General features: G+C 42.5%; 1 long non-coding RNA gene across 1 annotated transcript; it reads right to left on the bottom strand.

The window, feature by feature from the left end:
* Nucleotides 1-1082: 1082 nt before the first annotated feature.
* LOC118669090 lies at nucleotides 1083-27860 on the bottom strand. The gene is made up of 3 exons (XR_004971878.1): nucleotides 27674-27860; nucleotides 22517-22980; nucleotides 1083-1320 (listed from the first exon to the last, which is right to left on the bottom strand). It is a non-coding gene; the product is annotated as an uncharacterized LOC118669090 (long non-coding RNA).
* Between the last annotated feature and the right edge of the window lie 132 nt (nucleotides 27861-27992).

Raw genomic sequence — 27992 nt, 5'->3', positions numbered from 1 at the left:
TTCTGAATTGTCCCTTAACCTTCAATCTCATCTCATCTGAAGCAGAAAGCATGCTGGATTTTGTTTTGTTTGCCTTCTAATATAGAAAGTGCTTCAGATCAAAGAACTGGGAAGAATGTGAATGCTGACCCTATATTATGCTTTTAGTTATTTGTGATATCCTCTGTACTTACTCTAGTGTGGACTTTTTCCCCTTCATCCCCTTCATCCCCTTCACCCCCAAGCTGTTAGGATCGTACCAATGTATTGTTCTAACCTTGAGTGAACAGCTTCTTAACTAACCTACAGCCATGGAAAGCCCACTGAACTAACAACCACAGAGGTCCATCAGGATTCAAGATGTCCCAATCCCAGTCTGAGGGACCTTCCTCAAAGGGCCCAGGAACCACTCAAGACGGCTGCTTGTCAGCGTCCTTTTCTTTCTCCAGCCAAATATCTTTGAAAGAAAGAAGAAAAGAAAGAAAGAAAGAAAGAAAGAAAGAAAGAAAGAAAGAAAGAAAGAAGAAAGAAAGAAAGAAAGAAAGAAAGAAAGAAAGAAAGAAAGAAAGAAAGAAAGAAAGAAAGAAAAGCTCTCTTTGAACGCACTCATTTCTTTCCCAAATAATCCTGTTTAATAATGAATACCTTATTAGGCCAAATCCAGCACCCTGAACACACTGACACATCTGCCAAGCACCTCCAATTCTGCACTAAAGGGGTTTGAAAATAGCCAGTAGCCACTGCGAGGGGAGGACATGTGAGAGGCCTCACTGAGGAGTTTCCCATCCGTGTTTGGAGGTCCACCATGCCTCGCTGTTGGCAGATTTGGGCTGAGCTATGCGTCACATTGTTCATGTAAAGAAAAGCAACTGTTTTCCCCGAGCGCCCCTTCCCTGTTCCAAATGGCTGTGATCAGCAGCCCCAGGACCCTAATTGCCACAGCCTATTAGGAATAATGAGACATAGATGGCAGAAGCCAAGGGTAAAAGCGACATCTCACAACACGAAAGGTTAATATCAACATATACTGCCCCTGAGTGCAAAGGGCGCCTCAACTGGTGGCTCATTACTGCGGTTGACCCACAGGGAAAGTGTCATTCTGCAGAAAGGCTTTCCCAGGATGGGGCAGCCAAAGGTACAAAAGATAAGGACTTGCCTGTGGAAAACGCTCAACTAATGAGAGCTGCAAAGGGAAACATCCCGATGACCTCACAGATGGCGGATGCTGATTAAGGTGGCTACAGGAGGCTCCTTTCTTGTCTGACAGCCCGTTGAGAAGCTTTGGTGAGATGTGACTAACAGGCCGTGAAGGTGTCTCCATCTTGTCTGGCATGGTCCACGCTTTGGGCAAAACAAACATGAAAACTAAGTCCAAACCGACATGCATGTGTGAGTTTAGTTTTCAGAGACATGTTTTAGGAAATGCGCATGATGGGGCCATCAGCTATGATTCCTTTATGGCAAAGGGGGGTTGTGACAACTTGCGTGACTAATCGCATGACTGCGCTGGGGGTGAGCCAGCGGCAAATTTAGGTCTTGAACACTTGACAAAACAACCCTACTGTTCTGTGGGTGAAATTCTATGGAGCTTCGTGTGTAATTAAATGAAAGTTTCACAAGAATTTGCACCTCAATCATTCAATGCTGATGCGTGGCACAAAGGAAGGGGTTTTGCCACATCAAAATACATCCATGAAACAATGGAGAAATGAAACCAAATTTCTGTTTGCTTTGTGTGACGTTTTCTAAGACAGAGACATTCACAAAAGAAACCCTGGAGTTCTCTTGACTTTCATTTAGTGCCTGGGACTCTGCAAAGAGATCACCATTACAGATGCCCTGCCCCAGCTCACACTACAAACCAGGATGAGAATGCACCTCCTGCTGCTTGTCTTAGCTCTTTCTCCAGCAAAGCCAGATGTAACAACCGCCCGCTTACCACCGCTAGTGGTACTAACTAGTACTGCGTAACTAGTACTAATTATACTAGTTATCCAGAGCTTGTTGACAAATTATCACAAAACATAGTGGCTTAAACAACAATGAGCTTTTATTATCTCACATAGTTTCCCTGGACAACCTCATAATAGAGTCAAGATGTTGACCAGAGCTGTGATATCATGTGAAGGCTTGTCTGGGGCTAGAGGATTCGCTTCCAAGGTGGCTCACTCACATGTCTGGCAAATGAGTGCTAGTTGTATCCAGGAGGCCTCAGTTCCTTGCCCCATGGGCCTTTCTGCAGAGCTGCTTGAGTGGCCTTACAACATGGCAGCTAGCTTCCCCCAGAGTGATAATCCAAGAGAGAGAAAGATGAAAACCACAACTTCTTTTATGATCTAAACTCAGAAGTCATATACTGCCGGGAGCCGGTCCATGCTTGCTGTTTCAAGGGACCTGGCATACTGTTGGCATACTGTTCTTAATATGTTTGCTCACCTTCTTGGCACTATGTGTTTTAACCAAGGTGTCTGAGAAAGGTTGTTTCCCCAGGTAGGGATTTTCCCCTGAAGTTAGGGAGGGAATAAAACCTCTTAACTAAGTACCAGGCGGGTAATTAATCACTTTAACTACGAACAATCATGCTTAAGCTACATAATCTTTACTCCCTGGAATGGAGATAAGAAATGCCCTAACCTTTGGAATAGAGATTGATAGGATTGGAATCAACTGGTATAAATACAGATGTAAGAACACAGAACTTAGAATACAGAGCTTAGAACACAGAACTAAGAAGACAGAACCTACACAGAACCTACAGACAGAAGAACTTCGCTGGAGAGAACATGGCAAAAGATCCTGGACTGAACCTGACTACAGAAATTGGCAAGAGAACCTAACTAGAACCTGGTGACTGAACCTGGCTGGAGAACCTGGACAGAACCTGGCTGGAGAACCTAGTGAGGGAACATGGCTACAGAACCTGGCTGGAGAACCTAGCAAGAGAACATGGACACAGAACCTGGCTGGAGATCCTAAGCAGAACCTCTCTGGAGATCCAGACCAGAACTTGGCTGGAGATCCTGGCTGGAGATCCTGGCTAGGCTGCTGATCAACTGAACACTGTCTCTGTGTCCTTCCTTCTTCACCGACTCCATCTACACCTTTGGGAACCCCTGGGCCCGCTGGGGTTGGACCCGGCAATATACCATCACATAAACAGTATTCCAGTGCTTACAGAGGTCAGCTTATTTAGTACAGGAGGGGACCCCCCATGCGTGTGAATACTAAGAGACAAGAATCTTTGAAAGCCATCTTGGAGGCTGGATACCACACCACTTTTTAAAATATTTAAAGTATACCAGACTGTTTAAAAAATATGAGGAATATGATGTTGATCTAATCAACCAGATTCTACAAAGGAGACCAAAACAAAGAACACCACAGGAAAATTTCTGAAGAAAATACAATCCACTCAACTAAAAATGTTTTCTTGCACTGATAAATGCTTATATATTGTGCCTGTAAAGACAAAGTTGAAGTGACAAGTTAGAGGTTACCCAAATGAGATTGATCTTGGTAGATTATTTTTTTAAGAAATCAAGGTTTTAAAAATATATATATAACTTACTCTCTTCTGACCTCAAGAGCAGGATATTTTACCTAAAACATCTAGAAAATTGCAGTCTTCCTATTTCAGTATATATCAATGGAGTGGTCTACAATCATTCACCAATGCACCAAGCACTGATAATTTAAGAGGAACAAGGTAGAGAAAATCTAAATCAACTGATTCTAGGATTCATTTTATGGAGGACCCACCTCTTTAGGGAAATGGGCTTGATAAACCTGTTTAGGAAAAGTGTATTCCTGTGAGTTTAGATGTGGCCAAGATTTATATATGTTCTCTATATATTAAAACTAAATTGATTTATAAAATGTATCAATAATTTATCTCATAAAAGAAACTCTTACTTAAGCAGTTGATGAATCAGTTTAATGAATCAACTCTTCTTGTTTCTCTATAGAATACATGGTAGACTTGTTCACCTAGTTTGAAATTATCACAAAGTTAATATTCCATTCTTTAATTTATATTGAATTCCTATTTTATTAATAAGAACCATTACTTTCTTAGACTTTTTTTTTTTCATTTCACCTCCATCACCAACACTAAAAGTTGGTTGTCTTTTCTAGGCCATTTTCATTAAAAAAAAAATTTTTTTATTACTTCATAAGAAGTATTGAATGCACACTAATGAGGAGAGAACCTGAAGACAGATTTAAGGTAAATTCTAGGTAGTCAGCTGGACTCACCCACAACTTCATATAATTCAAGACTCAAATTCCTGGAAAATTGTACTTTGTTGTGTGTTTTCAGAACCTCATGTGAAGAATCAAAGTCACAAATGTTAAATCCACACATGCCAAGGGTATACTGTCTACTGTATATCTTCTAAGTAAAAGTAATAAAAGTAAGAGCTATTTATTTACAAGTAAGAATTTAATCACTATTAAAATTGTTCATTTAATGTATCTACATATATTACAGAGAGCAAAAACCTATGCCCAAGTAACCATCAACATATATTAGTCTATCCTTTCACTGAAATATTTAAAGTCAAGGTTATCCAATTGTAATAGTAGTGTCCTCAGCACAATTAATGGAAATATGGAAGTCAAGACAAAGGCACATTTGGTTAAGGTAGTTAAGTTTAGTATTAGTCATTTAAGTTTGAGGTACTTGTGTATGAAAGGTAGAGATATTCAACAATATGGACCCAGGACCAGCTCAGTTTATGGGCTAAGAATAATGATACGTTTGGAGGAGAACTAATAGATCTAAAATAAGAGCCACTGGTAAATGCTCAAAGAAATTGGGACACAGCAAGAATTTTGAAGAGCCAGAATCCAAGCCCAGATCTGTTAGATAATAACCTTACTTTTTTTTTTTTTCATTCTTTGGAATAAAGTCCAAGAAAGTTTATATGGTTCACTGGATTTGGATTACTTTAAGGTTATAGGCCAAACATTTAACTTTAGTCTATTTCTCTTTCTTACAGGGTAAACAGACCCATCCTATTTCTTTTGTTCAAAGACCCTCTCATTAAAAAGAAATACAAAGAATGGTTACTTATGTGAATAGACTATCTGCTTTAATAAACGGTAAAATCTCAGTAAACATTAAAATTTTATTTTGCCTTACACAAAGTTCAAGGTGGATTCCCTGGTGGAGTAGTAGTCCTCTTCTCAAGTGGTGACTTGAGGATTCAGGCTCATTTCATTCTTAGGATGTCACCTCTTCAACATGGGACTCCCAAAGTCACCATGAAGGGTTCCAAAGCACATGGGACACGCAACCACCTTAGCCTGAAAGTGACAGTCACCCAGCTCACTTTCTACTAACGAGAGCTAGTCACACAGCCCCACTAGATGCAGAGAGACTAGGAAATGTCATTTCTGGCTGAGTAGCCACATCCCAACAGTACTCTGCATTGTGGAAAGGAAGCATGAATTATTGATGATCAGCTAGCTGTCTCTGCCACAGGTTATTTGTTGATTTTTTTCACTGGCTTTTCACCTTAAAATATGATTTATATCAAGCCCTAGCCGATTTGGTTCAGTGGAGCCTCAGCCTGCGGACCAAAGGGTCTCAGGTTTGATTCTGGTCAAAGGCATGTACCTTGGTTACAGGCTCCTCTCCAGCCTATGCCCTATGGCGCATGAAAAACAATCAATGGATGTGTTTTTCTCACATCCATATTTCTATCTTTTCCTCTCTCTCTTCCACTCTCTCTAAAATCAACAGAAAAATATCCTTGGGTGAGGATTTTTTTTAAAATAAAAAAAAATAACTCACATCAATTAATAAGGCAAAAAGGTTATTTGGGAACCTCTTTTAAATAAAAACATTATTAACAGCACTTTGAAGTTTTAGAGTGATTTCTCACATGCTTTAGCTCATTTGTTTCTCATGGCAATCCAATTAAAATAGTGTAATATCAGACCTTAATATGGATATTGTTCACTATACTAGTTACAGTTTTATGTTCCTATATTGGACAATGTGTTATCATGGTTCATTTCTCAACATATTTCTAAATATAGTAGATATTTAGAAACTAAATCAATATAAAAATTTGAACAAAGACAAAGATAGAATATGAATTAAAATCTGAGTCTGTGATAAATTTGCTTTTGATAAAAAACGATCCAAAACAAACAAACAAAAAGGAGAAGAAAGAAGAGGAGGAAAATTTTCTAACTTTTTTACAACAACAGTTGAACAATAATTGTGATACTCACAATGGTTTAACATTAATGTCCAAATACTTTGTCTCCTACCCCAATTTCTCTTATCTAAGTAAGTGGAGAGATATAGCATGTTAAGGGATTAGAAAACTCTAAACAGTTAAAATGGCAATGCTGCCCAAATTCTTCCCAAGATCCAACACAAACCCAATCAAAATTCTCACAAGCATTTTTGTAGAAATTAACAAGCTAATTCTATGATTTACGTGGAAATTCAAAGAACCTAGAATAGCCAAAACAATTTTTTAAAAGAACATAGTTTAAGGACTTCTGCTTCATTTCAATACTTACTATAAAGCTATATAGTAAATTCAGACACCTTGGTGTTGCTTAAGGATATAGATATAGATCATTGGAACAGAATAGAGTTAGGAAATAAATCAACTGATTTTTGACAAAGCAATTCAATGGGGAAAGGAAAGTCTTTTCAATAAATATTCAATCAACTAAGTACCCATATTAAAAAGTAAATATCAATCCTTACTATCACACACAAAAAACCATTGAAAATGTATCCTACTGCTTCATGTGAAACAGTGCAAAACTTCTAGAAAAACACACAGAAAAATCATTTGAGACCTTAGGGCAGGCAAAGATTTCTTAGATATAACACCAAAAGCATTATCCATAAATGCAAAAACATTGATAATTAAACTTTACCAACATTTAAAACTTTTGCTCTTTGAAAAACATCAATAAGGAGAGAAAAAACATAAAATACTGGTAGAAAATATTTGTTAATATATTTATCTTATAAAGGACTTGCATCCAAAATATATAGAGAACTCCTAGACTTCAAAGTAATATAAGCAGACTTCAACAAAGAAGCGCTATGAATGGCCAATAAATACATAAAAAGATGTTGAACGTCATTAGTTATTGTTCTGACATAGGTATGACAATACCACCTAAAACCACAATGAGCTACTACTACACACCCATTAAGTTGGCTAAGATTAAAAAGAATGAACATACCAAGTGTTTGCAATTATGTAGAGAGACTGGAACTTTTATGCAATGATGATAGGCATAAAAAATGGTACAAAACCCCAAAACAATTTAGCAGTTTCTTAAAAGTTAAATATACACCAACCATACAACCCAGCCATTTTATTCAAGTCAAAAGAAACAAAATATATGTCCACACAAAGATTGTACATGAATGTCCTCAGGCGCTTTATTTGTACTAGCCAAAAATTGGAAACAATTCAAATGACCATCAACAGGTGAGTGGATTAGTAAATTGTAGCATATCCATACAATGGCATACTATTCATCAATTAAAGGGATGAACTATCAATATACACAACAACATGGCTGAACCTCAAAATCATTATGCTAAATGAAGGAAAATAGGCAAAATGGGCAGACACTTGGGCTCAAGTTCCAACTCCATCTGGCTATAAAACACCAAGCAAGTGACTTAATCTCTACCTGCTTTAGTTTTCTCACCTGTTAACTCAGAATAATAATAGCTACAATACTAATAATTGCTATTACTTACTGAGTGCCACTATGTCTCCAGGCCTTTATTTGCAATATCTCATTTAATCCTCACAACTCCATAATATTTGAGACAATCATGTTTAGAGCTTACCACAATATTTAATAAATTCTATTTATTATTACCTACTTACTAATTTCTTATTAATAATAAATAAATGAATGTTGAGACCTAATTATGTGGAAGGCCCAGTGTAAAGCCCTGTGGAGAGATACAAAGATGAATAAGACAAGAGCTCCTACCCACCAGAATCTTATGATCTAGAATTGGGAACAAATCATACACAGATCATTTTAACCCAAGATAGCATTAAAAAGAGGGGGTGCAGGTGGTGCTATGAGAGGCGACCATGGAAAATGTTACAGAGAAAATAGTGCTTAATTGGGCCTGGAAGGATGGTGGCCTCGCAGCAGGAAAAGCTGCTGGGGATAAAGAAACTCTGGGAGAAACTAAGATGGCGGCATAGATAAACACCAGGAAATTGCTGCCTCCCACAACAACTTCCAAAAAAACAACATAAAGACAAAACGGACATCATCCAGAACTACAGGAAGGCTGGCTGAGTGGAAATTCTACAACTAGAAGGAAAGAAAAGCACGCTGAGAGCCAGAGGAGCTGCAGAAGTAAAGTGCAGAGGTACGGAGGCTCGTGTGAGCAGAAAGGGGCTGGCACCTGAGGACGCGGCTGTCTTTTTGAATTGGGAGGGAGTCACAAGCTCCCGACTGCTCTGAATTCCGGTTGCGGGAAGTCTCTGGGGACCCAGGACTCATACGGGGAGAAACTGGACTGTCTGGCAGCGGGCAGAACTCGGAACTTGAGGTCAGCTTTCCCTCAGAGGTGCTTGCAGCAATTACCGGGTCACTGAGACACACGGCCCCTTAGGGCAGGGCTGAGAATCCGCCATAGCTGCTTGCTCCACCCTTTGATTCCCTGAGACGCCGCCCCTGCCCCACCCAGGCTGAGGCAGAGGCTTTTGCATATGAATGCCCCAGCCCTTTGCAACCTGAAAATTACCTAAATGCAGCTGGGCCAGACAGACCCAGAACTTCCAAGAGAAGGCCCAAGGCCCCACAACAGCTTGCATTGCTTCACAGCTGGGCCTCATCAGGGTACCTCCAAACTCCAAAAAAGGAAGGGGAATCTTCAGTTCGCTTCGTAGCTCCTGCTGTGTAACCTCAGGCAGAGGCTAAATTAGCACCTCCTTAGATCCAAAAGCCAGTGTACCCAGTTGTCAGAGGGGGACCATCCGGATTGCAACTCCTCAGATCCATAAGGGACACACTCAGGGTGCAGACTCAGTGAGCACCAAAACCCCACTGAAGCAAGTCTTGCCCCAGAAGGGTGTCTTCAGCACAGAAGTTCTCCCACTGCAGACACAGCTGATTCTCACTGCCAATTGGCCTGGAGGTCAATCCCTCCCAGTGATCCTACAACAATCAAGGCATAACTACAATAAGACTGTGCAAAAAGCCCACAAGGGGGTACACCAAGAGTGTCCACCTCAGGTAACTGGGGAGGCTGACCCACTGGGCCCTACAGGACACCTAGCACACAAAACCACTCTACCAACACAGGGAAGCATAAAAAATGCGGAGACAAAGAAACAGGTCACAAATGGCAGAAATGGAGGAAAGCAAACGACTGGATATAGAGTTCAAGGCCATGTTTATAAGGTTTTTCAAGAATTTTATGGAAACCGCCGATAAATTTAGTGAGACCCTCGATAAATCTAGTGAGATTCTCGAGGATATGAAAAAGGACCAACTAGAAATTAAGCATACACTGACTGAAATAAAGAATAATATACAGAGATCCAACAGCAGACAAGAGGATCCCAAGAATCAAGTCAAAGATTTGAAATACGAAGAAACAAAAAAGGCTCAACCAAAAAAGAAAAAAGATTCCAAAAATATGAAGATAGTGTAAGGAGCCTCTGGGACAGCTTCAAGCATACCAACATCAGAATTATAGGGGTACCAGAAGAAGAGAGAGGGCAAGATATTGAAAACCTATTTGAAGAAATAATGACAGAAAACTTCCCCTACTTGGTCAAAGAAATAGACTTACAAGTCCAGGAAGCGCAGAGAACCCCAAACAAAAGGAACCCAAAGAGGACCACACCAAGACACATCATAATTAAAATGCCAAGAGCAAAAGACAAAGAGAGAATCTTAAAAGCAGCAAGAGAAAGACAGTCAGTTACCTACAAGGGAGTACCCATACGACTGTCAGCTGATATCTCAACAGAAACCATGCAAGCCAGAAGAGAGTGGCAAGAAATATTCAAAGTGATGAATGCCAAGAACCTACAACCAAGATTACTTTATCCAGCAAAGCTATCATTCAGAATAGAAGGTCAGATAAAGAGCTTCACAGATAAGAAAAAGCTAAAGGAGTTCATCACCACCAAACCAGCATTATATGAAATGCTGAAAGGTATTCTTTAAGAAGAGGAAGAAGAAAAAGGAACTCTTACCATCTGTCACAGCATGGATGGAACTGGAGAGCGGATAAATACCACATGATCTCACTCATTTGTGGAATATAATGAACAACATAAACTGATAGAGAGGCATTGATTGGACTGTTGGGCCTTGGAGGGAAGGTAGGGGAGGGTGGGAGTAAGGGGGAAAGATCAACCAAAGGACTTATACGCAAGCATATAGGCCTAACCAATGGACACGGACAACGGGGGGGGGGGGGGTGAGGGCATGAGTGGGGGGTGGGGGGGTAGAGGGTAACGTGGGGATAAGGACACATATGTAATATCTTAATCAATAAAAAATATATTAAAAAAAAGAAATTAAAAAAAAAGAAAAAGAAACTCTGGACATCTATAATAATAAAAGCGTAATATGCTAATTAGACCGGACAGCCAAATGACCTTCTGGACGTCCTTCCGGATGTCCTTCCGAATGAAACCTCGGCTGCGTGGGCCAAGCCCCTTGCACGAATTTCATGCATCGGGCATCTAGTAATAGGATAGAGAGAGAAAGCAGGAGCATTGGGAATCTACAATTGTCTCAGAATAAAAAGTATTTTTTAATGTGTCACACTTTTTGATAGCAGTCCCTTGATATGTGAGAATATATGTCCAAACCTTCAGGAATCCCCAATACTGGAAAATGGACATGCTCATACAGGCTGTCTCCCACATCACACCCCCTCCACCATCATACGTCCCTGCACACACCCTCAGTTCTCATCATACTCTCCACTTTGACTGGAGTTTTATTCAGGGAGCAGACACCAGGTCCTGGGCTGCTCCAATTCACGCCTCAGTAACACGCCAAACTGCTGCAAAGACTAGTGAGAACCACGCTGCTCAACCTAGAGATGCCAGGGCATACGTGTCTCTTTCTTTCTTTATTGGCATAAACAAAATGGGCCATGCGTTTTTCTTCAGATGTGCCAAAACCACACATGATACGAGGAGGGAATGATTCAGAGGTGGAGATCATGGAGGCCCTCTGTTTGCAGCAGGATTCTATCTGAAGTTTGTCTGTATATTTCAGTGCCTAGGTTTTCATCTCCACTCCACTCAGCCTGTCAGCTAAACATGAATCACACCTGACTACACGCTCCCTACTTTTATGTAAGGTGTTGTCTTAGTCAGCTCAGAGCAAAAATACCATAGACTGGGTGGCTTATAAACAAGCAAAGTTTATTTCTCACAGATCTGGAGACTGTAAGATCACGGTGCCAGTATGGTTAGGTTCTGGTGAGAAACCACTTCCTGGGTGACAGACAGCTGTCTGCTCTCTGTAACGTCACATGGTAGAAGGGACCAGAGAGCTCTATGGCATCCCTTTTATACGATCACTAAGCCCAGGTCACTTCCTTGATGATTATTTTTATCAAAGAAAACCCGGGATCAGGGCCTTGCCACTGTCAGAACCTCACTGGAGCATCAGGGGGGAGGAGACACCCTGGTGGCAACGGGAAGAAATGAATGAATCTTCCCATTGACTCAACTGACACAGGTGGGGGTCCAGGCAGGAGCCGCTCAGACAGAGCCCCCCGTGGGCACCTGGTGCAGCTGTGCATGGGGCCCGGTGGCTGTCGCTGAAGGCCTCTGAGCACTTCCCCAGATGAAGTCCCAGCTGGATGCCAGAGCTGTTTTTTTAACCCTAACAAGATCTGTCACTAAACATTACGGGAGCCTGACTTTGCCTCTTTCCCTCCAGGCCTTGCTAGTGGAGGTCGAAGGTCACATCATCCTTCAACACAGGCTCCTGGGCTTTTGTTCACCAGGCCTCATACCAACGGCGGGCAAGCAGCCTGCTGGCCCTTGGAAGACACACAAGAAACCAGCGAACCATGGTCCTTAACGAACAGGCCCCTCCAAGGCCAGCCGGCAAAACCACTTTAAGATACGTACAGCTTCCTGTCCATGCAAATTACACACAGGGAATGCAAATGGAACTCCTTTGTCCGGTAAATGTATGTCATTCCTTGTCAAGACAAATTGAGAACAAACCTCGATTATGTTGGGAAACAACTTTTGCTTCTAAAGACGGTCTTAGATGAAGGCGGGGGCATTTCTGGGGACAAGGACATCTGGCACAACATTAGTATTAAGTGAGAGTGTCTTCTGATCATTTCATAAGCACTTCGGCAGTATTGTTTTCTAGCAACAGAATATATTTTCGCCCAGGGCAATATTTTTCACTTGTTCATTGGTGATCAGTGTTGTAAACAGATACCTTGCAAGAGCATTCCTCAGCAAAGAATCAACACGGAAGCAACAAGAGCTTGGCAGCCCGAGTTATTTCTGTTTGAAATGTGGACAGTTTCCTAAGGATACATCAGCACTCTGGGTGCTGAGGTTGAGGAAAGTGTTCTGTTCACTGTCTCTACAATCCGAGAACCCTAGGTCTAAGGACAATGAATTTTGACAGAGAAACAACCCCCCTTTTTTTTTTTCAAAGAAAGCATATTCATGAGTCTAATATGTGCTTTAATTCAACCCCAATAGAAGACCAGAGCTCATCTGATCAGCAACTCTACTTCTCATGCTCACCCCCACCCACGTCCCACCCACGGGGCCCCCTGCGAAGGCTCCATAGACTACAGCTTGCAAACCACGGGGCTGTCTACTATCTGGAACTGGTTGCTAGGAGATCTGGGTGCCTCCTGGACCTTCTGCAAAGCTATACGAGCTTGGGGAAGGTTCATGGTTTCACTGTGTCCAGCATCCTCATCCCGTAAATATGACTCCCTTAGTCCACCAGTCCAGTAGAATGGAGAGAAACATGTGCTGATAAGTCCATGACACCTACCATTGAGGTGTGGGGGTTACTACTCAAAGTGGTTGTTTTTTAAAAGAACTTTACTGAGATCTGATTCACATATCATGTAATTCTCCCATTGAAAGTGTGCATCGTGATGGTGTTAGCATATTCACACTTCTACAACTATCACCACAGTCAATGTTAGAATGTTTTCGTCACCCTAAAAAGAAGCCCTGTACTCATTAGAGCCACTCCCCATTTCTGCAAACCCACACGCAGCCTCAGGCAACCACCAATCCACTTTCTTTCTGCATAGACTTGCTTCTTAGGGAGGTTTCATATAAATGGTATCATACAATACATGTTTCTTTGCAACTAGCTTGTATCCCGTAGCATGTTTTCAAGGTCCATCACTACTTCAGTTCTTCTTTTTTTTTAAAATATATTTTATTGATTTTTTTACAGAGAGGAAGGGAGAGGTATAGAGAGAGTTAGAAACATCGATGAGAGAGAAACAGCGATCAGCTGCCTCCTGCACACCCCCTACTAAGGATGTGCCTGCAACTAAGGTACATGCCCTTGACTGGAATCGAACCTGGGACCCTTCAGTCCACAGGCCGACGCTCTATCCACTGAGCCAAACCAGCTAGGGCTTCAGTTCTTCTTATACACATTTTGTTTATCCTTCATCAGTTCAAGGATACTTGAACTGTTCCCACGTTTTGGCTGTTATGCATAATGCTGCTATAAACTTGATTGAACAGTAAAAACATGTACAAGTTTTTGTTTTTGTGTTTGGTGGATGTGTATTTTTATTTCTCTTGGATATATGCCTAGATGTAGAACTGCTGGGTCCTATGGTAACTCTGTGTTTAACCTTCTGAGGAACTGCCAGCCTGTTTTCTGAAATGACTGAATCATTTCCCATTCCCACCAGCCCACCAGCGGTGGATGAGGGTACCAATCTCCACATCCTTGCCAACACTTATTATTTGCCTTTTTGATTATAGCCATCCCGGTGGGTGCAAAGTAGTATCTCATTGTGCTCTGATTTAAATTTCCATGATGGCTGGTGATGTTGAGCATCTTTTCATGTGTTCATAATGGGTTTTTCTTCAGGTAATGGCAGAAAACTTAACAGTAAAAGATTCAGGACAGATGGACCTCTTCTAGATCAATTGTTTTCTGTCTTCCAAATGTATTTCTTATTTGAAGACTTAAAATATTTTTACTTGAGTTTTGACAACTATCTCTCTCCAGCATCTCCCCAGCCCTTGTGCTTCTAACTCCATTATTATACCTTGAATTGGGCCAAACTCTATTGTAAGCGAGATGTTTTCACAAAACTCCCAGAAAAGCTCCAAAACCCAGCCAAAACTCAGTTTCTCAATAAATCCTAGCATATTTTATCATCTGAATTTCACAAGGCTACCTTTGCAGAACCCTGTAGGACACCATTCGCATGGTTGCCTGTGTGCCTGGAGCCCCCTGGAGCTGTGCATTGCTCATCCTCTGAGGCCTGCCTCCTCCACCAACACATCTTGAACAGGAAGTGCTCTTGAGAGCTGTTGTTCAGTTACGCATGGAAGTGACTGACCTAAGGGGCATCTGCCAGCCTGATGGTCGAGTACGGGGAGAAGATGGAGTGAGAGTGGCTGTGTGGATCTGTTTTGCTCATCTAAATGTTGCTTAACAGGCTTGCCTAACGCAATAGCTTCCCCGACATCTAAGAGAGCTCTTCTCAGCCACAGCCAGTTACTAGGGCAGCTCTGTCCAGTGGTTAGGAATGAGCACTGGCTCTGGTACCCAAAGGGTCTTGATCAAAACCTGTCCCACCACCTGCCAGCCCTGTGATCTCACAAAGATCCCTTCGTGATGGTGTCTCAGTTTTCTCAGCTGCACCACTAGCCGTGCATTGCCCAGAGTTGTGAGGACTAATGAGACAATGCATAGGCAGTGTTTCATAGGGTGTGTAGCACATGGTAGGTCCATAACCAATGTATTTGTTATTATTGTTTTTATTTCCAACGGTCCATTAATGCACAAGGACTTCTTGCTTCCAGGTCTTCACATTTACTTGTTTCCTCTGTCCAGAATACTATCCCACACACTTTTCCCAGGTCATTCCTGTTCATCTTCTGACCTAGGCTTATAGAGAACTACCTCCAGGAACCTCCCCTTCCCTGCACGCCCAAGAGTAGCTGCCCCTACCACGATCTCACACGCATCTCATCTGATCTTATTATGGTCCCGCTACCCCGTCTCTAATTGCCTCTGTGCTTGTCTGCATCCTCCACCAGGCCCTGGGCTCCTGCACTTTGTGGGAACCCCTTCAATATCTGTCTCCATTTCTGCCTGTGCCTGAACCTGAGTTAGAGTTCTGTCATCCTCAGGGCCTCCTTCATGAAAAGGAAAGAAAACTAATATTTACTGAGCCTTTACCATGTGCCTGCACTGTCCATATGTTAGTTCATACAACCCCAGTGGAAGACAGGTGAGGTAGGTATTTTCCTGTTTTATGAATCAGGAACTGGTAGCTCAGGAGGTTAACTTAACTCACCTTCACTTGCCTAAGGTCTCACAGGCACTAGGCTAGGCTGGCACCAGAGTGGGTGTTTTTTGTACGACCTGCATGGAGTTCGCCCTGCCCTCTTTAAGATCTAGTTCCCAACAATCCACAGGGTTCACCTCAATAAGTGCCGTTTGGCAATGAGGAGCCAGGACCAGTGCTCTCAGTGGGCTGGAATATATCTTTTCCCTTTATCCTTTACACAAAACCACTCGATATTTTATCAAAGTCTGTTCCATTTGTTTCATTGGTTTTGAATGCTTAGAAGGAAACAAGGCAAAGTCCTCTCTGGGGGCCTATCTCAGGGAGGAGAGCTCAGGTGGGGTCAGAATGGGCTTCAGGGGCTGAGGTCTGGAGCTCAGGGACAAGCCCCTGGGGAACCAAAGATCCGAGTGGACGGGCCAGAGGAAGGCGGAGGCTTGGCTGGAGACCCAAGACAAAAGCTCTGGTTGTGCCTCTGGCTGACCCTGCGAACCCCACACACATTTCCTAAGAGGCTTTGTGGTTTGAACTTGATTGCACATCTGTGGGTCTGCGTGCCATGGAGTCCAGCCCTGCCCTCTGTTGACCCAGCCCTGCTCAGCAGGCAGGACTGTACGTGCAGAACCGTGTGGGATTGTAAAAGCCAGGGTCAGCTGCCCCTCCTGGCTGGAGACTCCTGCAGAGGTGGCTCCTCCAGGGAAAGGCTGTGGATGTGAATGAGGACTCACTGTCCTGTCAAAATGAAGGACTCCAGAGCAGCCTGGGGATGAGGAGCCAGCATCTGCTTTGTGCAACACGGCTGTTAATGAAATGAAAAGGATCCTGCTGCTGCTCTTATCTCGAGGACACAAAAAGCACTTCCTCTGTGCAAAATAGAGAACACTGGGACTAAGTGATGGTCTGTGCTCTCTTAGACAGCGTGGGAGTAAAGACCATGTGCTTGGGGAACTCTAATGTGGATGGGTTGCCTGCATGTCACGAGTACAGTGGGGGAACTTACATTCTAAAAACTACAAAACATTGTTGAGAGAGTTAAAGAAGATCTAAAGCATTGAGAAAATATCCGTGTTTATGGACTGAAGATTCTGTGTAATATGAGTTTTAGCAGAGGTCCTCAGGCAAGGAAGCATGCCAACAACAATCTCAATAGGAGGGAAGGGGAGTCTAGAATAAGTCTCTTGGTTTGGGGGTCGGGGAGTTGCTAGTAGAGCTCATCCAGGTATCACTCATGGCCCCAAGACAGGAGCAGGCAAAAGAGTAAAGAACACTCAGGGATTCGTGGGCCAGTAAGGTGGAGGGACTCCTGAGAGGGACAGTCCACACTTCCTGCTCGGAGCACACAAAGGCATCCTGTAGAAAATGGTATCACTAAGGCACAGCTTTATTTGCTGGCTTAGGGTATTGATATCTCATACGTAACTAAAACTCTGCCTGCAAGCACTTCTTCAATGACGATTTTAATACGGTGTCACCTGCCGATTATGTAAAGGTGATTCTCTTCAGTTGAAGGTAGATTAGCATTGTGATATGACTGAAAGCAGCATGAAATGGGTATCTAATTCCAGTGTTCCTGGGACAGAAATTAGAGATAGGAAACATTTTCATTGCCATGACCACTGCAGTTGTTACCGAGCTGCAGTGCAGCCACAGACAGGACACCCACACTGTGGGACCCCGGCAGGAAGATGGTCACTCTGCCTCAGGTCAGGTTCTAATGCATGCTGCGTGATCTGTTCCCACATTTCCCACGTGATTACTCAACTCACTGTCCACTTTTCCACTTTCAAACTCCCAAGAACCTATGTTTGAAATCTCCATTTGACTTCATGCTCATAAACATAGACATTGACACTGAATCCATGTGATCACACTCATCTGAAAAATCTTCTAGAGCAGCGGTTCTCAACCTGTGGGACGACCCTTTTACAGGGGTCGCCTAAGACAATCGGAAAACACATATATAATTACATATTGTTTTGTGATTAATCACTATGCTTTAATTATGTTCAATTTGTAACAATGAAATTGGGGGTCACCACAACATGAGGAACTGTGTTAAAGGGTCACGGCATTAGGAAGGTTGAGAACCACTGTTCTAGAGCAAGGGTAGCAAATGCTCCAAAATTCCAGATAGTAAATATTTTAGGCTTTCAGGACACACACTTTCTCCATTTTCAAGTTGGTCATTGATAACTTAGTTGAAACGGTTCCTTTCTTTGAAAGACACAAACTTCCAAAACTCACACACAGAAAATACAGAACATCAGACTAGGCTTATATCTATAAAAGAAGTTTAATCAGTGGTTAATAACTTTCAAAAAATAGAATTCATCAGGTCCATATGGTTTCAATGATGAATTCTACCAAACAGTAAGGAAGAATTACCATCTCCCTACAAGCTCTTCCAAAAAATAGAAGCAGAGAGAACATGTTTTAACTTATTCTATGAAGCCAGTATTACCTTAATAACAAACCAGATTAAGAACATTACAATAAAGGAAAACTTAGACAAATATTGTTTATGAACATAGATCTCCAACAAAATCTTAGCCAACCGAATCCAACAATGTATCTAGTGTATAAATGAAAGGCTTTTTGACGCTTGTTAATTTCCACTGAGTTGCCTCCACCACAGGATTTTCCAAAGTGTTTCACAGAAAACTAGTCCTCGAGATATTAGTAGCTAGATTTTCACGGCTAAATGCTTTCGATAAATGCTGGATTGAACAAAGAATGGCATAATTGTTTATAACAGAATATATCACAGACTTTATTATTCTATAATGTCTATGCGTGTCTCCAAAACAGAGTATACATTCTTTCCCAAACTTATTTGAGAAAAAAATCCTCCTTTCTACTTCGTTTGTTTGGGTGAAGGCAAGAGAATTTCATGAAATTGGTGGCATCCTTTATTTTTTTTTTTTCATTCTGTGGGCTAGCAATACTCTTTTTTTTATTATTAAATCATTATGGTTCAGATTATTACAGTTGTTCCTCTTTTTTCCCCCATGGCTCCCCTCCACCCAGTTCCCACCCCACCTTCTGCCCTTACCCCCCTCCCCACTGTTCTCATCCATAGGTGTACGATTTTTGTACAGTCTCTTCCCGCACCCCCCACCCTTCCCCCCCCCCCCCCCGAGAATAGTCAGTCCATTCCCTTTTTATGGTGGCATCCTTTAGTACACACTTTGAGAATTGCTACTCTGCCATATGTCACATCAATGATTCATGGGCCATGACTTATCGTGTTTGTCAGTATATCCCCTACTACTCCCAGCAACAAGCACAGCAGTTAGCACATGAAAGTATTTGTTAAGTAAATGGATGACTTTCCTTAAGAAAAATGACCACAAAACTCTACACTTTCTGTAGCTCTTCTAGATTTTACTTTCACTTCCCTACAGAGGCAATAAACCATCTAGGATCACAGTGAACAGCTCAATATAGACAGTCCACCTCGACATGAAAGAATTCCAAAACCTAGTCTCACCAGGACTCTCTGTTCCAGGAATTCTTTCATTTGAAAATGAAATTCTCCTCCCAGGGGTGAACCAGGGAAGATGGGTCTGTGGTTCATCTTATCACTCCCCAAATTCAACTTGCTTCACAAGAGCCCATTAGGAAAGGCCTCAAAGGAAACAGCCACTTGGGTTATATTATGTGAATGCATGGCGGTCAAAGCCATAAAACCTTGCCCTTTCCTCTTCTCCACCAAAAGTTAAACAAGGACATGGTTTCCCCACCATAGCCTGATAACAGCTGTCCCAGAGGATGGATTGCACATGGATTACAACTAACTGGGGTCAAGGAGAGAATGTCTACAGTTTTGCAAAGGAGGAGCACATCTTGGGCTGAGAAAGTGCGTGTTCCCTCATCTACTAGTATTTCTCTGCCCCCAAACGCTCAGCCCCTGTGGCACTTGGTGTTTCTACGTTCTGCAGGCTCTGTCATTGAACAACAAAGAGCTCTGACCCTTGTTTCTTCTAAGAGCTGAAGGAGCTCCTTAGCCCTGCAAAACACAGCGAAGGAAAAACGAGTTCAGCCAAAATTCAAGCCTAAATTCTAAATCTAAATATTTTAACTGATCACGATGGCCATGTGTCACAAAATTATAACTTTCTTTAAAAAAGAAAAACAAACCCTGCTAATTCTGCTCTAAATATTTTATGCAGAATGCTTTCTAGAGCCCTTTTTGAACTCTCCACACTTTATATATGCAAGAAAAGAAAACTGAAAGTAAGAGTCACTCAGTTTAAATATAGTCCTAAGATGAATTTCAATCTCCCTGGTCCTCAGTGCTCATGCTGCTGTCCAGACCAGCAGATGCTACAAGGTGGGGTTTCCTGTCACATAGGGAACTTGGACTAAATTACTCCAGAGGGGTATGTGCCATTTCTAAGTTTGTGGGTTGCTTCACTGTGTGGATAGCAACTGTTGTTAGATACTAATGCTACACAGATTTCCTAAATATTCTGTGTGGCAATGGCTGAGCCAGATGCGAACCACATCAGGAGAGACATGCGTGACAGCGTTTTCCTAAATGCCGTGATGAATTATAATTTGCAAAGAGGAAAACTGCAGCCGCATGATGCCAGGACGATTTCCTCCGAACACCACTCTCATCGGGTCATGTTCTCCCTGGACAGAGTCAACGCTCCCTTTTGTGGTGAACTCTAAAGACTGGTAGGAAAGACTTCAGTCCTCTGCCTGCCCTACCTTAAGCTTATCCAGAAGGACCCCTGCACCCCAGGGAACTTCTTTATTCTCTTCCTATGTATTTTGCTGGGGTGGCTCTTTCTGTCTGGAATACAGGGCTCCAACACCCTTCAAAACCTGGCTCACACCTCAGCATCTTCCCTACCCAAGGAAAGGAGCCTTCCCTACCCAACGCCCTCTCCATGCCGATCATTCGCCTGTATTCAACATCCCCTGCAGTTATTATCTAAAGCTGTCATTGTGGCTATTGGTGGTAGCCACTGGAAACCTTAACATCAGACCTGTGTCCCCCAAACCAACTGGGTGGAACGCTGCATTTTCTGCACTTCCTCCCTCTCACTTTCGCTCTCCATCCAGAACCAGGATCCTGAATCTTTGTTTACTAAGAACCTTTTGACACATTACCTTCTCTAACTCCCTCCCAACTCCTCCTTGGTGGTTCATGCTTATGTAATATTTACCACATGGTATTATAGTGATCTGTCTATCTTCACCACTAGACCATCAGCGACTCAAGGACCATAATATAATCTTTTGGAAATATCATACATATGTCACTCCTCCCCAAATGGATCTAATTCCAATAGAAAGCCAAATAGAATTGTTGAGGAACTTGGCCAATAATTCTCAAATTTATATGGAGGAGCAAAGACATAAGAATAAACAAGGCACCCCTGAAGAGGAATAGTAAGACTTACTACAAAGTAATGAAAACAGTGTTGTACCCACATAGAAATAGACAAATTGCCCAGTGGAGAAGACTAAAGAACCAGAAACAGAGACAGAGAGAGAAGGGGGTGTGGGTCCTTGCAATATAATAGACTAGAGGCACGATGCACAAAATTTGTGCAAGGGGATTGGCCTTTGCAACCCCGGCCGGCCCTTGCAGCCCCGGCTTTGTCCAGAAGGCCATCCAGACGGTCATCCGGAAGGTCAGCCAGATGGTCGTCCTGCTGTTTGGTCTAATTAGCCTATTAGCTCTTTTTTATATAGGATAAGGCATTATAGATCACAAGGAAAAAAATTCCTCAACAAATGTAGTGCAATTGGTAATTCATATGGAAAAAAATTGTAATTAGATCCTGCTTTACACCATAGAGAAAATCAGACCCTAGTGGATTTAAGACATAGATGTAACAGGTAAAAATCTAAAATTTTTTAAGACACTGCCCAAGCATATCTTTAGGACCCCAGGGTGGCAAAGCTTTCTTAAACAGAACACAAATGTATAAACTAGGAAAGAAAGAAATAATAAATCTGGCTGCATTCAAATTAAGAACTTCTAACAGTAGATCCCATGATGAAAATGACCGGAAAGCCACACACCAGGAGAAGATATTTACAATATGTGTAATCAATAAAAAATACATAAAGAGGATTTATTTTTAAGTCTTCAAAGTCCAATAAATAAGAAAATACAAAACCAAACAGTCCCATAGAAAAAAAAAATGAGTAAAAGATAGGAACAGGCAACTCACAGAGCAGGAAGCATGAACTGCCCAGAAATACAGGAACGAACACACAACCTCATTAGTAATCGGAGAGACACTAATTAAGACACCAATGAGATACTACTTTTCACCCACTGGACTGGCAAAAATTAAGAAGCCTGACACTGTCAAAGTCTTGGGGAGGGTGTGAATCAAGTGGCATTTTTCTACGCTGTTGAGAGGAGTCTAAATTGGTACAATCACTTGAGAAAAAAGAGGTTGAATGTTCACATACGTTTTAGCCTAGCAATTCTACCCAAGAGAAACTCTTGCACACCTGCCCAAGATTCATGTGATTCTACTTCTAAGTAGAAACCTCAGAGAAACATTCGCATAGCATTTGTGTGTAGGAACATTCATAGTAACATTGTAATAACAACTGGAAATAACCCCTGTCCGAATGGCCAGGGAATACACAAACAATTATTTACTCATACTCACACAGTAAAACTTTATGTAGTTTTACTACATGCCACACGGACCAATCTTAGAAACATAATATTGAGTGAAAAAAGCAAGTGAAAAGAAGACTAGGTAGAGCATAATGCCATTTTTATAAAGCAAGCAAAAATAAATAGCATGTTGTTTGAGGTTGAATACACATGAGCTAACTTATTCTTTGAAACAAGGGGTTCCTAGAAATAACATTCAGAATGTTAGTATGCAGGGCTGTTGTGATTATGTTGTCATGCTTCATCATTACTCGTGTGATACTCACATTCCTTTGCATATATCAACTGTTACATAATAATAATAATAATAATAATAATAATAATAATAAAAGGGAAGTCACCTGGCCAGGCTCTTCTGAGAACACGGGAGCAAGATTCTTCCAGTTACTCGTGATTCTGCCTGTGCTCACAGACTCGCCAACGTCCAGCGTTAGAGCTGGATGGCCCAGCGAGATCATCCATGCCCATCACTAAGGGTACAGGTTAGGAACCTGAGACGCAGCGACCATAGGCGACTGTTCTGCCATCACCTGTCAGAGGCAGGAGTCCAATCCAGTTATTCTTCCCTTGGACCAGGTTTGATGACCACACCCTTCGGTCTGATGAATAATAAAAGAAAACTCCCATCTTCTTTATTTTCATCTCCAAAGCCTGGTCCAAGGCCCGACAATGTGTTGGCCTTCAAAATGGTTGTTAACTGTATGTTACGGAATTCTCAATGGATTGTCCACAAGGTGTCTCCAAAGTGGGAAAAAGTAATTTTTTTCTCCTGGTTCAATGGCTTCAAACAAACAAACAAATATTCCTGGAAGCAAAACAGAAGAATCTATCAGTCATGTCATTAATGGGCATTCCCAGAACTGGTGCGTGGGGGCACATGGGAGGAGAGATCTGAGAGAAGGGCGGGGAGATCTCTGCAGAGACCACGGATGCACTTCCCAGCAGGCCAGCCTCGCGTGACTGACTTCTTTAGCTTAAGGTATAGAATTCAGAAGGAAGGAGCCAAACCCTGGGAATGTGTCTTTGTTGCCTCCGAGGCGAGGAGTTGCCAGGGTCTGTGGTTTGGCTGTGGAAGGAGCAGTGGAAGCATTTTCTCTTCCATTCTATCTGCATAACAGGCTGGCCGAGCCCACGGCGTGTTAGTAAGTTCCTGGCAAGGCAAGTGGTTTCCGTCTTACTTCACTGCTGGCTTCCCTGAGCCTCAGGTTTCCCAAGTCCCTCGTGCTTCGAGGTGCAAGTCCCCTCAGGTATCATTATTCTTCCTCCGTTGGTTCCCCCAGACCTTCCCTGTCACCAGAAGGCTGGGCCGAGGCTCTCATCTGTGGGGAATCTGCAGCCAGCCTCCTCCTGCATCTCTTGCTGGACAATTGCTCAGCAAAGGCTCTCAGAGCAGAGCTGTGGTCCTGGCCTCAGTGATGCTCTGGCCTACGGTCTCTCAGGGGGCCCAGGTGTTCCAGCTGCAGCTGCCAGTGGCCACGCCTCTGATCTACCACAACACCTCCCGGAGGGACTGTGTTGACAGACCAAGACTCTCATCCAGAAACATAATACATCTCCCCCTTTACTCAAATCTTTTACATCCCTCAATAAAGTTTGGTTTCTTCACCAAACCCCACGCATTTCTCAGTAACTATATTTCTAGGTATATTCTCTTTGAGTTGACCATAGCCAGCAATCTAAAAAGGCTCTGAGATAATATCTAAAAACAACCTAAGTGCCCATCAGCAGATAAGTGGATAAAAAAGCTGTGGTACATTTACACCAATGAATACTATGCAGCTGTAAAAAAGAAGGAACTCTTACCCTTTGAGACAACATGCCAGGGGCCTGGAGGTTATTATGCTAAGTGTAATAAGCCAATCAGAGAAAGATAAGTATCACATGATCTCACTTAAATGTGGAATCTAATGAGCAATATAAACTGATGAACAAAATAGATCTAGAGACATAAAAGCATGCAAGAGACTAATGAATCTCAGAAGGAAGGTGTGGAAGGAGAAGAGAAACCAAGAACTTATGTGCACAGATGCATAACCCATGGACACAGACAATAGTGTGGGAGTGGGGAGGAAGGGAGTAATGGGGGTGGGGGACATCTGTAATACTTTCAACAATAAAGATAAAATTTAAATAAATAAAATAAAAAGGCACTGATATGCCTGCTGGCTGCTGGGAGTTCTAATGAGGACCTTAGCCAGGATGGCACCATCTGTTTCCTCTAAACAAACCACTTCTCTCCCATGGAGAAACACCACTGCCCTGCAGGTTGTGTGAAGCCCGGCTGCTCACTAGCAATTTCTGGTCTGTACAGGTCATCCCCAAGGGACTGTAGAGAGGGCACTGCTCACCACAGTGAAAACCTGGATATGGTCCCCCACCTACAGTAATGCCAGGAGCAGGTGTGGCCACCTCGGCTGGTCACCATACTTGGCCAAGGCTGCCTGACTTACTACACATAGAAGGGCTGTGGGCAGATGACAGGAAATGCTTTCTCCTCAGCTGAGCTCACTGGGTGCCTGTTTGGAGGAACATCACCTTCAGCCACAGGTTATATGGGTGATGTTTGTATTTCTTGCTCATTTGGGGTTTTGATTTCCAGCACACTTGGGTCTCAACTTTTGCACCTGGTTTTTCACATCACTGGTCCCAATGATTCAGTAAAACCTAACTCATGAGATTGTGGTGAGGCACAAATGACTTTGCCAAGAGCCACGCAAATGAGAGGCACCACAATTGTACCTGAAGACTAATAATAAATGTACCATCGGAGGAACCAAGATGGCAGCGTAGGTAAATGCCTGTACTTGCCGCCTCCCACAACCACATCAAAATTACAACTAAAATACAGAACAACCATCATCCAGAACCGCCAGAAAGCTGGCTGAATGGAACTCCTACAACTAGAGAAGTAAAGAAGAAAGCACACTGAGACGGTAGGAGGTGCGGAGGCGTGGAATGGGCTGGTCCGGCACCCACGTGGGCTGCTTTTTTAACTGGGAGGGAGAGTCTCTCTGCAGAGGCCCCCCAGAGGAGCAAGGGGTCTCAGCCCCACACCAGACCTCCAGCCAGGATTCCAGAGCTGGGAAGAGAAGTCTCCATAACTACGGCTGTAAAAACCAGTGCAGTTTGGGGCTCAGTGACACAGAGGCTGCTGGAGACCCAGCTGTTCCTCTTAAAAGGCCGGTGCATGAACTGAACTTACAAGTTCCGCTTCCTCTGAGCTCCAGGCTTCCTGGTTCAATGGCTTCAAACAAAGAAACAAAAGGGTGAGGCTCTGGGAGACACAGACACATACCACGAGGAACAGGATTGTCTGGCATCGGGGCAGGAACTCGGGGGCAGCTTTCTCCCAGATGGAGGTGCTTGCAGGGATCATATGCTGGGAACTCCCTGCTTGTAGGGCTGACTGGCAGTCATTTCTGTTTGCCCCGCCCTGGTGATTCCCTAAGAACCTGCCTCATCCAATTTACCACCTCACCCAAGCTGTGTGCAGTGGTTTTTACATATGAATGGCCTGTCCTTACTTAGGCTAAACAAGCTGCAGCTGGGTCCGAGTCCCAAACCTATCAATAAAAGGCCCAAGACCCAGCACCAGCACCAGCCTGCCTTCACAGCTGGGTCTCGTCTGGGCACTTCCAAACCCGACACAAAGAGGAATCTTCAGATCTCTCTGTAGCTCCTGCTGGATGGCCCTTTGTGCATAGATGTAAACCCATGCACCTTCCTGGAGACCCTGGAGACCCAGTGTACCCAGTGGTCAGTGTCAGACCATACCAGAGTACAACTCTACACATCCATAAGCGACACACTCAAGGGGCAGACTCAGTGAGCACCAAAGCTCCACTGAAGCAAGTCCTGCTCCACAGGGGTGTCTCCTGCTCAGCAGCTCTCCCATTGTAGTCTCAGCTGGTTCTCATAGCCAATTGGCCTGCAGGTCAATTCCTCCCAGTGACACCAACAGCAATCAAGTCTCAACTACAATAAGACTATGCTCACTGCCCACAAAGGGATGCACCTAGAGGGCCCAGCTCAGGTGACTGGGGAGGCTGCTACTGGGCCCTATAGGACACCTAATACACAAGGCCACTCTACCAACTCAAGGAGACATAGCAGCTCTACCCAATACATAGAAACAAACACAGGGAAGCAGCAAAAATGTAGAGACAAAGAAACATGTCACAAATGAAAGAAATGGAAGAAAATAAACTATTGGATATAGAGTTCAAAACCACAGTTATAAGGTTACTCAAGAATCTTCTAGAAACCTCCAAGAGACTTAGTGAGACTTTTAAGGATCTTATTGAGAATGGAAAAAAAAAAAGAAATGGAAAAGACCAGTCAGAAATTAAGCAGACACTGACTGAAATAAAGAATAATGTAGAGGGATTCAACAGTAGAGTAGAGAATTCTGAGAATCAAATCAATGATTTGAAATATGAGAAAGCAAAAAACACTCAACCAGAAGAGCAAAAAGAAATAAGAATCCTAAAATATGAAGATAGTATAAGGAGCCTCTGGGACAACTTCAAGTGCCAGAAGAAGAGAGAGAGCAAGATATTGAAAACCTACTTAAAGAAATAATGACAGAAAACTTCCCCTACCTGGTGAAAGAAATAGACTTACAAGTCCAGGAAGCACAGAGTCCCAAATAAGAGGAATCCAAAGAGAACCACACCAAAACACATCATAATTAAAATGCCAAGGGCAAAAGACAAAGAGAGAATCTTAAAAGCAGCAAAAGAAAAGAAGTTAGTTACCTACAAGGGAATGCCCATACGACTGTCAGCTGATTTCTCAACAGGAGCTACGCAGGCCAGAGGGAGTGGCAAGAAATATTCAAAGTAATGACTAGCAGGGACCTACAACTAAGATTACTCTACCCAGCAAAGCTATCATTTAGAATTGAAGGTCAGATAAAGAGCTTCACAGACAAGAAAATGCTAAAGAAGTACATCACCACCACACCAGTATTATATGAAATGTTAAAGGGTATTCTTTAAGAAGGAAGAGGAAGGAAAAAAAAAGAAAAAAAATAACAAAATGGCAACAAACACAATCAACAATTGAATCTAAAAATAAAAATAAATGAATAAGAAATCTAATGAATAGAATAAACTGGTGAATAAAATAGAATCAGAGGAATGGAAATGGAATAGACTGATGATTCTCAGAGGGAAGAGGGAGGGGGCAGGAAGTGATTAAACAAATCTTATATGCATATATTTCATTACCTATGGACACAGACAATAGGGTGGTGAAGGCCTGGGGTGGGGTGGGAACCAGGTGAAGGGGGGCAATGAGGGGAGAAAGAGGGACATCTCAACAATAAAGATTAAAAATAATAATAATAAAGGTACCATCAATACCTTTTTTCAAGATGACAATTAATTATGTAGTGTTTACCTGCAGGTAGAATATGAGAGATTCTGACAGCACCAGAAAATGGTGACAACAACAAAAATAATAATAATACTAGTTCATGTTTATTAATCACATACTTCATGTCAGGCACTGTGCTAAGGCCTTCATGTGGCGTTTCTCATTTACTCTTCAGGCAGGTAATATTATTCATCCATTGTTACCAAGTTTTAGTGACCTTTGCCAAGGTCACATCACTTCTAAGTGGCAGAGCTGGGATCCAAATGCGAAGTACAAAAGACTTGAGCCTTGCTCCCAAGAAGCTTCCAGACTATCAAGAAAAATAAAATATATTTACAAACAAGACATAGTCACAGAAAAAAATAAATCCAATTCACAATCTTACAAATAAAGTAATAGAAGGTAGATCATGGATTATAATTTTTACCTGGGTTAAAA

Source organism: Myotis myotis, unplaced genomic scaffold, assembly GCF_014108235.1.
Source record: "Myotis myotis isolate mMyoMyo1 unplaced genomic scaffold, mMyoMyo1.p scaffold_m19_p_14, whole genome shotgun sequence".
In the NCBI taxonomy this organism is placed as follows: Eukaryota; Metazoa; Chordata; class Mammalia; order Chiroptera; family Vespertilionidae; genus Myotis; species Myotis myotis.
This window is presented reverse-complemented; position numbering and strand designations above follow the sequence as displayed.